Here is a 10,164-nt window from a genome sequence, read left to right as displayed (position 1 = left end):
TGGGAGCAAAAAAAAAAGGGGGGGGTGTAATTTCATTTTTTATCCATCCCCATCCCCTTAAGCATTGGGGAAATGCCTTCCACATATCATAGAAGGCATCTAGGGGCACTTGGAGCAAAACGCCTTTCTCCCCAAAATAATTTGACCGCTGGGGATCCAAACATGAGGCTACACTTTGCCCACTGCTGATTTAATGACAGTATAAAATGTGGTCAGATTTAGCTGTACAGCCCCTTTGTGGCTTGGAGGGAAAGGGGGGAGAGGGCTAACAGCTACTCAAAACATACTCTTCACCTCTTGCAAAACAACAACAACAACAACAACAAACAATCTATGCTGTGGGTCTTTCGGTTTTGGGGAATACTGTTGATTCTGCTCTCACAAACACTCTTCTGGATACAGCACCCTTTTATACCCCACAATACACTGGGATTGGGATATACACAATACACTGGCAGGTTGGCAGTTTGAGGCCCAGGTGCTGCATGATGGGATGAGCTCCAACCAGAACTGCTTCTGTCAACCTAGCATTTCAAAAGCCATCTCCCTGAACTCCTCCCCCCCACCCCGAAAAAGTATGTGGAGTTTGGGACTATACCAAATAAAAGCCAATCTAAATATTTCTTACTAGTAAATTTACTATTAGTTTTATGCCGGCCAGCTGAATTTGAATTTTCAGTATCTTTATTTTGCTCCATGAAAAGGTTTCTTTCACATTTGCTGCAGTAAGTCCCTTCACTGTTGTGGTTTGTGCCTTCAAGTCATGTTCCTGATACAAAAACATGGAGATTTCTTGATGAATCCATTTTTCTCTGCCTACAAAGAGGTGTGTGACCTCACTGGAATAGAGACATATTAGCTTGCAAAAGAGGGGTCCCTGTTGAGATGCAAATGGACTTCAAATTTCCTGGACTTTGGAAATCTTCCTATTGCTGCATGGCCAGAAGGAGGAGGAGCCTGCCTACAAAAGATATCCTCCTTATCATAACATCTTTATTAAGGACTGATACAATATACAGGCATCTGACTAATAACTCCAATTGTTTTTCCCCCTCCTGTTTGGTTTGTAACATCTTGCCTAATGAAGAAGCTGTTTTTTGTGAAAGCACATGCTGTCAACTCCTTCCTTTCAGTTTGTCTCAAATGTGCTACAAGATCTCTCTACATACTGATTCTACATACTAACATTGCTATATCTTTGAATTCTACTCCTGTATGATCCTGCCAGAAATCTGAGATCTTCCGAGGAGGCCCTCTTGAGTTAGGTTGAAGTTATGAAGTTAGGTTGGTAGGTTCACATAACAGGACATTCTCTGTAGAAGAACCTCAACTGTGGAACTTCCTACCCAAGGAAATTAGTTTAACTATGTCTTTCAAGATTCTTGTGGACAGCTAAAACAGTGCTGTTCTGCAAGGCATTCAGTATTTGAAATTGCTGTTTTAACGTTTTAAAACTGGATTCTAGCATTGTTTTTAGACTGCTTTTAGGAGTTTGTAAAGAGTATTTTAAAGTGTTTAAAATGCTTTTATCTTTGTATTGTTTGAATTGATTTTTATTTGTTCATCATCTTGAGGGCCCTTGGGGACTGGGGTGGGGGCAATATAAATGCATCTTAAATAAATAATAAATTGTTCATTTTAATTCAATGGGCCTGTTCTAAGTATAACTAAGTATGAATCCAGCCCCTTATTTGGTGATTTTCTGGACTTTGGCTATGCTTTTGGTTAAGCTGGAACAACCCAAATCAGTTGTTTAAGTGCCCCAGAATTCCTAGGAACATAAAGTAGGGGGAAAGGATAAAATATTGCTACAAAAGAAAGTCCCCTGAATAATGATGAGAGCATAACAGTGAAGGACAATTTTTAAAACAACTTCAATAAGGAAAACGAAAGGAGAACAAGAATGTGTTTAAGTTGGAAGAGTTTAGGTTTATGTGTTACCTTATAAGAAAATTTCCTCTGCTTCCCACTTGTTTCCATTAAAACATTAGTACTAGTTAATGTTTCAAAGCAGGTTTGCTAAGTGGTGCTGCTGTATAATAAGACAGTCTGGGAATACACTCTTTACATGTTTTCTAAAAAACAAAACAAAACAAAAAAACATCTAGAATTTTATTGCTTAAATCACATGCTGCCATTCTGTTCAATTTATGTTCTGTTCCTTTTCTTCGTTCATTCTAAACAGCTATCTCAGATGTCAGTTAGCAAGAGACTTCAAAGCAGATTCCTTAGCCATGTGGATAGGTCACTGTCAAAAATTTTCAGACATCTTCTCTTTGAATTGAGCTCATGTTCACCTCATGTCACTGATAGCAGTTCATATAGTGAGATAGAAGAACCCAAGGGGCTCTGCTAGTCCAGTTGTATTGTTCACTTCCAAGCTTATTTTGTAGGTTCTCAGGGAGCAGCGTCTGGAAGGAACTCTACTTGCAACCTTGGAGATCAGCTGATAGCTGAAATAGAAAATACTTGGCATGATGGACCAATGGTATTTTTCATCATAAGGCAGGTTAATCTATTTATAGCTCAAGAGATTTTAAAGGCATCATCTACATAAGTTCTATATGTTGCTGGCCACTGCTGAAGACAAAGGGGGTGGAACCTTCCAGGGGCAGTGTACTTGGCTTCCCTTGGGGCCACTCCATCCTTCTGCTCATGAGAAGAGCAGGACAGCATGGGAAGCACACTTGTCCTCCCTTGAGGCTGCTCCATCCCTCTCCCCGTGAGCTATCTGAGGAGTCAGTTACTAGGAGACTTCAAAGCAGCTTTCTTAGCAGAAGAGGGATGGCACCTGGTCAAGCCTCTCCCTCATTGCCATCCTGTTTTTCTCTTTATGAGTAGAAAAATGAGATGGCACAGGGGAAGAGCACACTTGGCCTCCTGCAGGGCTGCCCTGTCCCTGTCCACATTAGGAAAAGGACGGGATGGTATGGGGGAGGAAAAGGGCCCTACTTGGTGCCACCCCTCTTCTGGCTGAGAAAGCTGCCTTGATGTCTCCTGGTAACTGACATCTGAGATAGTGTTTGGAATGGACCATAAAGAGAATAGAATTGCTGCATGTTAGGATGGGATGGCATGGGGGAGAGAGCACGTTCAACCATCCTCAGGGCTGCCTGTCCCTCTCCTCTGAGGAGAAGGACGGGACAGCATGGATGGGTTGGGGAGGTCTGACCAGCTGCCACTCCTTTTTTGGGGTGTCACCCAGTATGGTCCATACCTCCTGCACCCCTGAGTGATGCCACTGCTTTTCTGATGTGGGGACTAGCAATATTTTCCCTAATGTTCTCAGGGACTGGTATCATATTAGTGTCCATTGGCTACAATTGTTTATTTCCTGGAAGCTTGCCAGGGACCAGTGGAGAGAACTGAGCTTTTAAAATAATCTCAATGAATGAGTACAAATGGAAGTCTCAACCACCTTTGTTAAAGATGTATCATTTAGCACCAGAGACTCTGGTATGCCAGGCATGAAATTTTTGTCTGGAAGGTTAGTTATTATTAAACAAAGCTCCATTAATCTTTTGAACCTGATAACTTCGCAGACTTGCCTTTGTATTACTTTTTTTCTAAATATGTTGAGCTCTCTGTCATTCTTATCTTCAAATTAATCCCAGGTCTCATAACCTACCTTATGTTAATTGAGCAATGCTGCAACTTCTACAAACCCCAAAAGGTAAATTCGATGCAAAACAAAATGGATCTTTGACATAATATGAACTGCATGTACAGTAACAGATAATGTGAAAGAAGCAATTTAGTATGGGAAATTTCCTTATTAATCTTCAGTGAGGGTATAGGTGAAAATGCTAGCCTAAGGCACAGCCAACCAGCTCAAAAATACTTGTGAAGATCTTTCAGTAAGAAATGTGTACCTTGCTTTGGGGACCACAATTCTGATCTGAATCTAGAAACATCTAATCCTTTAAAGATGGGCCTAGATTTTGGACTGGAGTGAGTAAACTGAACATTACATCCATATGAACCTGCAGGCTGTTGTCACAACATTGTGCTAAATCAAAAAATAGTCCTACATAAAGTAGACCCATTAGAATTAATGGGACTTGCTAATTATAATTTCTGGAATCTTCATCAGTTTCATTGGGTTTACTCCAAGTAAAAATAACACTGGAAACTCTGTGTAGGAATTGCTGCTGTACTCAAGTCATGAGTTAAAACAAAGAACTGGGCTTTTTACAGTCCATCCTCTGTATATGCAGACATGCCCTCTGTGGATTTGAGCATAGATGGCAAGCCTGGGGGGGGAGCGGCAGCAGAGGAGGAGGGGAGAAAAGGAAGAGGAAACTTTTGGATTTTATTTTATTTTTTGGATTTCAGTATCTGGAGGGATGGATTCCCCCCACAGATACTGGGGCATACTGTATTTGGTTTTCATATGTGGTTTCTAGTTGGTCTCAAGAGTATCATATCAAAACAGAATTGGACACATATAAGCAAGTCTTGGACTCCTACTATCTCAAATTAATTCATTTGTTTACATGTTTCCTGACACCAAGAATTGTTTTGTTGCATTCTAGTGCATCCTTCATATCTGCAGGCTGGTGACTTGCAGATTTGACTACCCGTGGATTGCCATGCCCAATATTATCCGGTGTCAGTGCATGTGTGCAGATATGTGTGCATGTTACTGTTATTGAATAATATGGGGTAAGACTGTCCACATTTTTTGCCATTCATGAGGTGGGGTAGAACCGAACCCCCATGGTTTGGAAAGATCCACTATATTTCTTTTGTAGTCAGATATGGTGGTTTGCTGCATTATTGCTACTGGGGAGAAAGGTTCAGGAGGTGACCAGTGGAGTGTTTTTAAAATCAGTCCTTTAATTTTAGATGAGGGATTTGCACTGTTTGGACTAGCACAGGGTCCTTGTAATCTTTGTTTCCTTTCTCTTTGGGTTGAAATAACAATGCCTAAGGATTCAGAATACAACAGTCTAGAAGTGTATCAAACCTGCACAGTTATAGCAGCTTGATACCACATTGATTGTCATGACTCTAATTTGGGGCTTTTTAGTTTGATGGGGTACTTTGAATTCTCTGCTAGAGAGCTCTAGTGCATTCCTTGAGTTGCAGCACTATCACAGCTCTGCAGCAAGGTCTTCTAACCACCTCACCAAACTACAAAAAAACAGGATTCTATAGGAGGGCTCAAAAATGGATTTCCCCCATAGTACTAAAGATAAAGTGCTATCAGACTTTGATTGTTGATTAGTTTAGATGAATTATGAAGGATGCTGAACTAGTATTTCATGGAACAGTTCTTTGGTAACTCTCTCGCTCAAACCAGGTATATTGAAAGAGTTTTGGACAAATGTGGGGGGCATTTGGAGATAATGACACTGAGTGCTTGTTCAGCTGAATCAGGCATCCTTTGAATCCATCCTAGCTAAACTGAACCCTTTTCTGAACTGATCAAGCCTCAGTCAAACAAATCTTGTGACTGGTGCACAAGAAAAAGTACCTAAACAAAATATTGTGAATCAGTTTAGAACTATGGGGAAAATCCATTTTTGAGCATTCAGCAGTTATGCTAGCTAGTAGCAGCCAACTAATAATCTGATACAGAAAGAATTAGGGAACCACTACTTTCAGTTACTTTAACCTTCGAAGTTTCTTATTTTTGCTCATGATAAAAGAAATGCTTAAAATTCTCTAACTTCTTCCATGTAGTTAACATCGCTCTGATTCAGGAGATTCAAATGCTTTGAGTGGAACAGCGGTTTTCTTTACAGCACCTGAATGATTAATTCATAACAAATGGTACGGGGGGAAAATATACTTTCTAGAAAACCTAATTTATCTCTTCAAGACTATCAAAATTGTCTCTGATGAAAGAAAGCCTCCCTGAGGACTCAATTGCCTAGAAAAGTAGATGAGACAGATTGCTTAGCAATATGTTGCAAATTTATTTTCAGCAGACTTGGGTTTACCTTACATGACTTAAAAATATTTGGTGGTGAATGTTCTCTCAAGGTTTGGGGATACAAAGAGAATGTTATCCCCCCCCCCACACACACAAATGTATTGGCCTGATTCCAATTTGATTTTATGTAATAACTGGAAGCAATGCCTTCTCAGTGAAGACATAAACTGCAAGGCCAGAGTTCTATTGGTGCTTTATGCCAACATAATTATGCCAGTCCCCAGGTAGCATCCATCAGAAAGAAAAAGGCTGCAGGCATAGTGACCATGAAGAAAATAAGGCACTGGAGTAACAAGCTGCTCAGAGCTGGTAGATTTTGTCTCTGTTTCCTGTGCATTGCTGTGTGACCTTGGGCAAAAGGTGAAGTGCTAGCTTAGTGAATCAACAGGCTCCTGCCTTCAGAATTGCACTGAAATGAGGTTCTACCCAGTCTCAGAAAGACAGAAGAGCAATACTCTATTTCAGAGGTTCAAAAGCTGCATTTCTGTCTCTGGTTTTGTATTGGAGAGCACCCTTGCATCACTTGTGGCTGAGTGTGTTGTTCATTGTGTCCTTCCTTTATAGGGCAACCCTGTACCTCTCTTTGAAGAGGGAAGTCCCATTAAGGTCAACAGGGCACTGACAGCTGGTGGTTTTCAAGTCAGTGAGGTGGTGAATCTGCACCATGATCATGCTGCTGTTGATTGCCAGCCATCCAACTTATCTAGTCTCTTTTTCACATCAGAGGTTGAGAAAATCTGTGTATGTGTTTTAATCTGTAGTCCCTTAAGTTTAGCTACACCTGCAGAGCCCCCTTAGATGGATCAGGAGTAGAGTTTTAGCACTCGTGTCATCTTTCCACTCTTTTCTGTTGGGAAATAGCTTGTATTAAATGTAGACTATTCAGTCAGACTTAATAAAGATAATTTTCTGCTTGTTCTTAACTCACAGTTTATATTACTCTTTCACCACCCTTGCATCTAGTTTCCTGTTTCTTACAAATATGAAAATATCTATTTTCAGTTATGTTTAGTGGCTCCAAGTTAGAAGATCCCCTGTGGGTGATTGTCTAAGTGGCCATATGCATGCCAGCCAGTAGACATTAACAAGCTATACATATGGGTACGTGACTGCTCAAGGCCTATTGATTAGTCACCCAGCACCAAGCAAAACAAATTCGGTTTTCAGCATAAGAAACTAGACTGAGCTGACAATCTACCAAACATGCCAGAAAGAATATTTGTGCTAATGCTGTGAATAAGATCACTGAGTGAAAGAGATCAACAGGCAATCTCATCCAGCTGTCACCACCTCTTCAAGATGGAATCAGTGCTCAACACTTCCTCTACTCTTTTCTGGAGGTCTATGGCTTTTGGACCAAGAATTTTTGATTGAGAAAGGGAGAAAGAATTGTTTGGTTTTCAAAGGTGAAATGTAATATAGTATTAGTTATGTGTAAACAGGATTTATGGTATTGTTTTGATGCTGGTGTAGAGGCAGAATAGAGTTCTTCCACAATAGCTGTTGTGACCTGAGGTCTGATGTGTGTTTTGACTAGTGTGACCTATTATGCTATTCTCTTTTGGAACCAGCATAAGAAAAACAAAATAATGTAACAAGTCTTTCAAAAGTGATATATTTTAAAAATTATAATAGCTGTATGGTAGAGGTGAGGTGTTGGACTCAGCTCCCAGCATCCTCCATTATTGGCTATGCTGGCTAGGGTTGATTGGTCCAGACATCTGGAGGATCACAAATTGCCTTCCCATGTAGTGCAGTGGGTCCTAATATTTGGTCATCCAGATGTTTTGGACTTCAGCTCCCATAATTCTTGACTATTGGCCAAGTTGGTTGGGGTTTTGGGATCTGAAGTCCAAAACAAATGGAGGACTAAGGTTGGAAAGCACTGGTGTAATGGTTAGTATGCTGGACTAAGTCAGGGATAGATGTATTGCAACCTGTCAGACATATGTTGCCACCAGATACAACTTTTGTAGCCTCAGAATTTCCCACATGTCTCCTCATGATTTCAATATGCTTACAAAGGGCAATATCACTTCCTGTCAATATTTTGAGAGGGACTGCCAAGGAAAATAGAGGTATTTGGGCTTGCTGTGTGTATGTGGGGTGTGTGGACCATGAGGAATCTGTAGGGGAAGTTGGCCTGGTGTCCACACAGTTGCTCAGCCCTGGACTAAGACTTAGGAAACAAGGCTGTAGGCCCTTCACTGACTCATGAAAGTCACTGGTTGATCTTGTTTGCTGGTCCAGTCACTGTCATGCAGCCTGGCTACAACAAGTCTGTGAGGTTCCTCGGGGGATGTCATTAGGTCAACAGCGGGATCATACAAATGTAACAAATGCATTATATTAAAGGAGGAGGGAAATTATGTTTATTCTGCATGTGTTTTCAAAGTTGCACATATATTCCTTTGTACTACACTTCTGTTTTATAAGAGACCTGGTTTTGTTTCACCAATGCAGCATACTACTCATATAATAATTTCAAATAATTTGAATACTAGCAACAACTTAATAGGATTTCATAGAATTTGCTGGATTGGGAAAGCTTTTTCTGAGATGCAAGCAGTGCTTGGTATGATTACCATCAAAATAATCTCTTTACATTTGGATTACAAAGAAAGAAAGAAAGAAAGAAACATCAGTATAACCACATCAGTTTGATTACCATTTTATCCTACCAGGTACAGGAAAATCAAACTCAGTGAAAAACTACAGATGCTTCTCCACCTTCTGTAAGAGGCAAAGTTACACATTTCCTACGCAGGACAGAAGCAGTAGGGTGAAGATGGATGGAGAGGGCAGGGCTGTAGCTTTCAAGTACCCATCCCAAAAGTTTCCTTCTTCTCTCTTCCAGGGCAGGAAGGATGGCTACTTTCCTCATGCCTCTCACTCAGGATGACCAGATGTCATAACTGCCAAGAGGACAAGGCACTGATCATCATCTTGTAACATTAAGATGTTTCAAAAGAGTAACTAAAAGCAACTATTTCAGTTACAACTGAGACATGAGAAAGTAAAGAGTTGTTTTTAAGCAAACTTTAAAGGTAACCGGCTACTTATGGTGCCTTAGACCTAGCATGAACAAGTCCAAAGTCAACTCAATGCCAGGAACAGTAAACTCCAGAACTTCTAGAGAAAGTTCTGAGCTCTGGACTCAGGAGGCAATTATTTACTTGAGATAAAGTCATCTAGAAAACAAGCACATGGGGAAACAGTGACTCAACAACTGAACAAAAGAATGAGAAGAAACTATATTTCTGTAATTTTGACTCCACAAAAACAAAACAAATGAACTCCAAGTGCCCTTTAAAATACTTACGGCCAGACATTGGGAGTCGAAGATCTGTGTTTTTATTAGCACTTTAGGCTCTAAAGACAGATATTATATACTTAGAATTAAAAACAGCTGAGTTTATGACTTTACTTTTAATATCAGATCTGAAAACAGTTCAAAGTCCTTCTACAAAGGATCTGTTCCTGAGTACCCCAAACTTTCTTTACTTCAGCAGTACTGGGAGCAGATCCCTCCTGCTACAATATGTATTGTGAAATAACTGGGAATAAGAAATCTTTGCTAATCTATTGCATATCACCCTGATATCTATAACTAGAAGCAGGTCTATTTTCTATTTGGTTCTGTTTTTTAAAGAGTGTATTTTACAGCCCTTCCTCGGAACAACTGTATAAAAATTATTTGCTTCTTAGCTGAAATTTAAGACTATATTCTTATACTCCCTATAATTGTAGTGAGAAGGATAAAGAAGAAGAATGTGCAAAAGCAATATGGATATGCAAACAGACGTTTCCCACAAAAGATATTTTTAAAGCTGTGTCAACAATTTTACTTCTTCAGTGTTTTTTTCTTGTTCCCAAGGCGAGTTTCTTGGTATTCTGTTTTAAAGAATGAATATTGCATGTTAACAAAGTAGCAGAATATTTGTTCCATCTAAACAAAATCACAAATATTGTTAATGGGTCCCAAATCATTATTTGAAAACAACAAGAACAACAAAGGCAGGAGATTATACTTCCATTGCAATACTGTCTAATATCAAATTAGTTTGGCATTTCATAATGGAAATGCTCAGTGTGTACTGAAAATATTAATGCAATCAAATCTTCGATGCCACTGGAGAACAGTTTTTGGCTGTTCTTCTCATTAATATTTCAGCTGGGTTTTAATGTAAAATTATGATATTTTCATAAGCCACAGTTAGAGA

The sequence above is a fragment of the Sceloporus undulatus genome, chromosome 3 (assembly GCF_019175285.1).
Source record: "Sceloporus undulatus isolate JIND9_A2432 ecotype Alabama chromosome 3, SceUnd_v1.1, whole genome shotgun sequence".
In the NCBI taxonomy this organism is placed as follows: Eukaryota; Metazoa; Chordata; class Lepidosauria; order Squamata; family Phrynosomatidae; genus Sceloporus; species Sceloporus undulatus.
The sequence above is the reverse complement of the archived record's forward strand: the minus strand, read 5'-3'. Positions refer to the sequence as shown.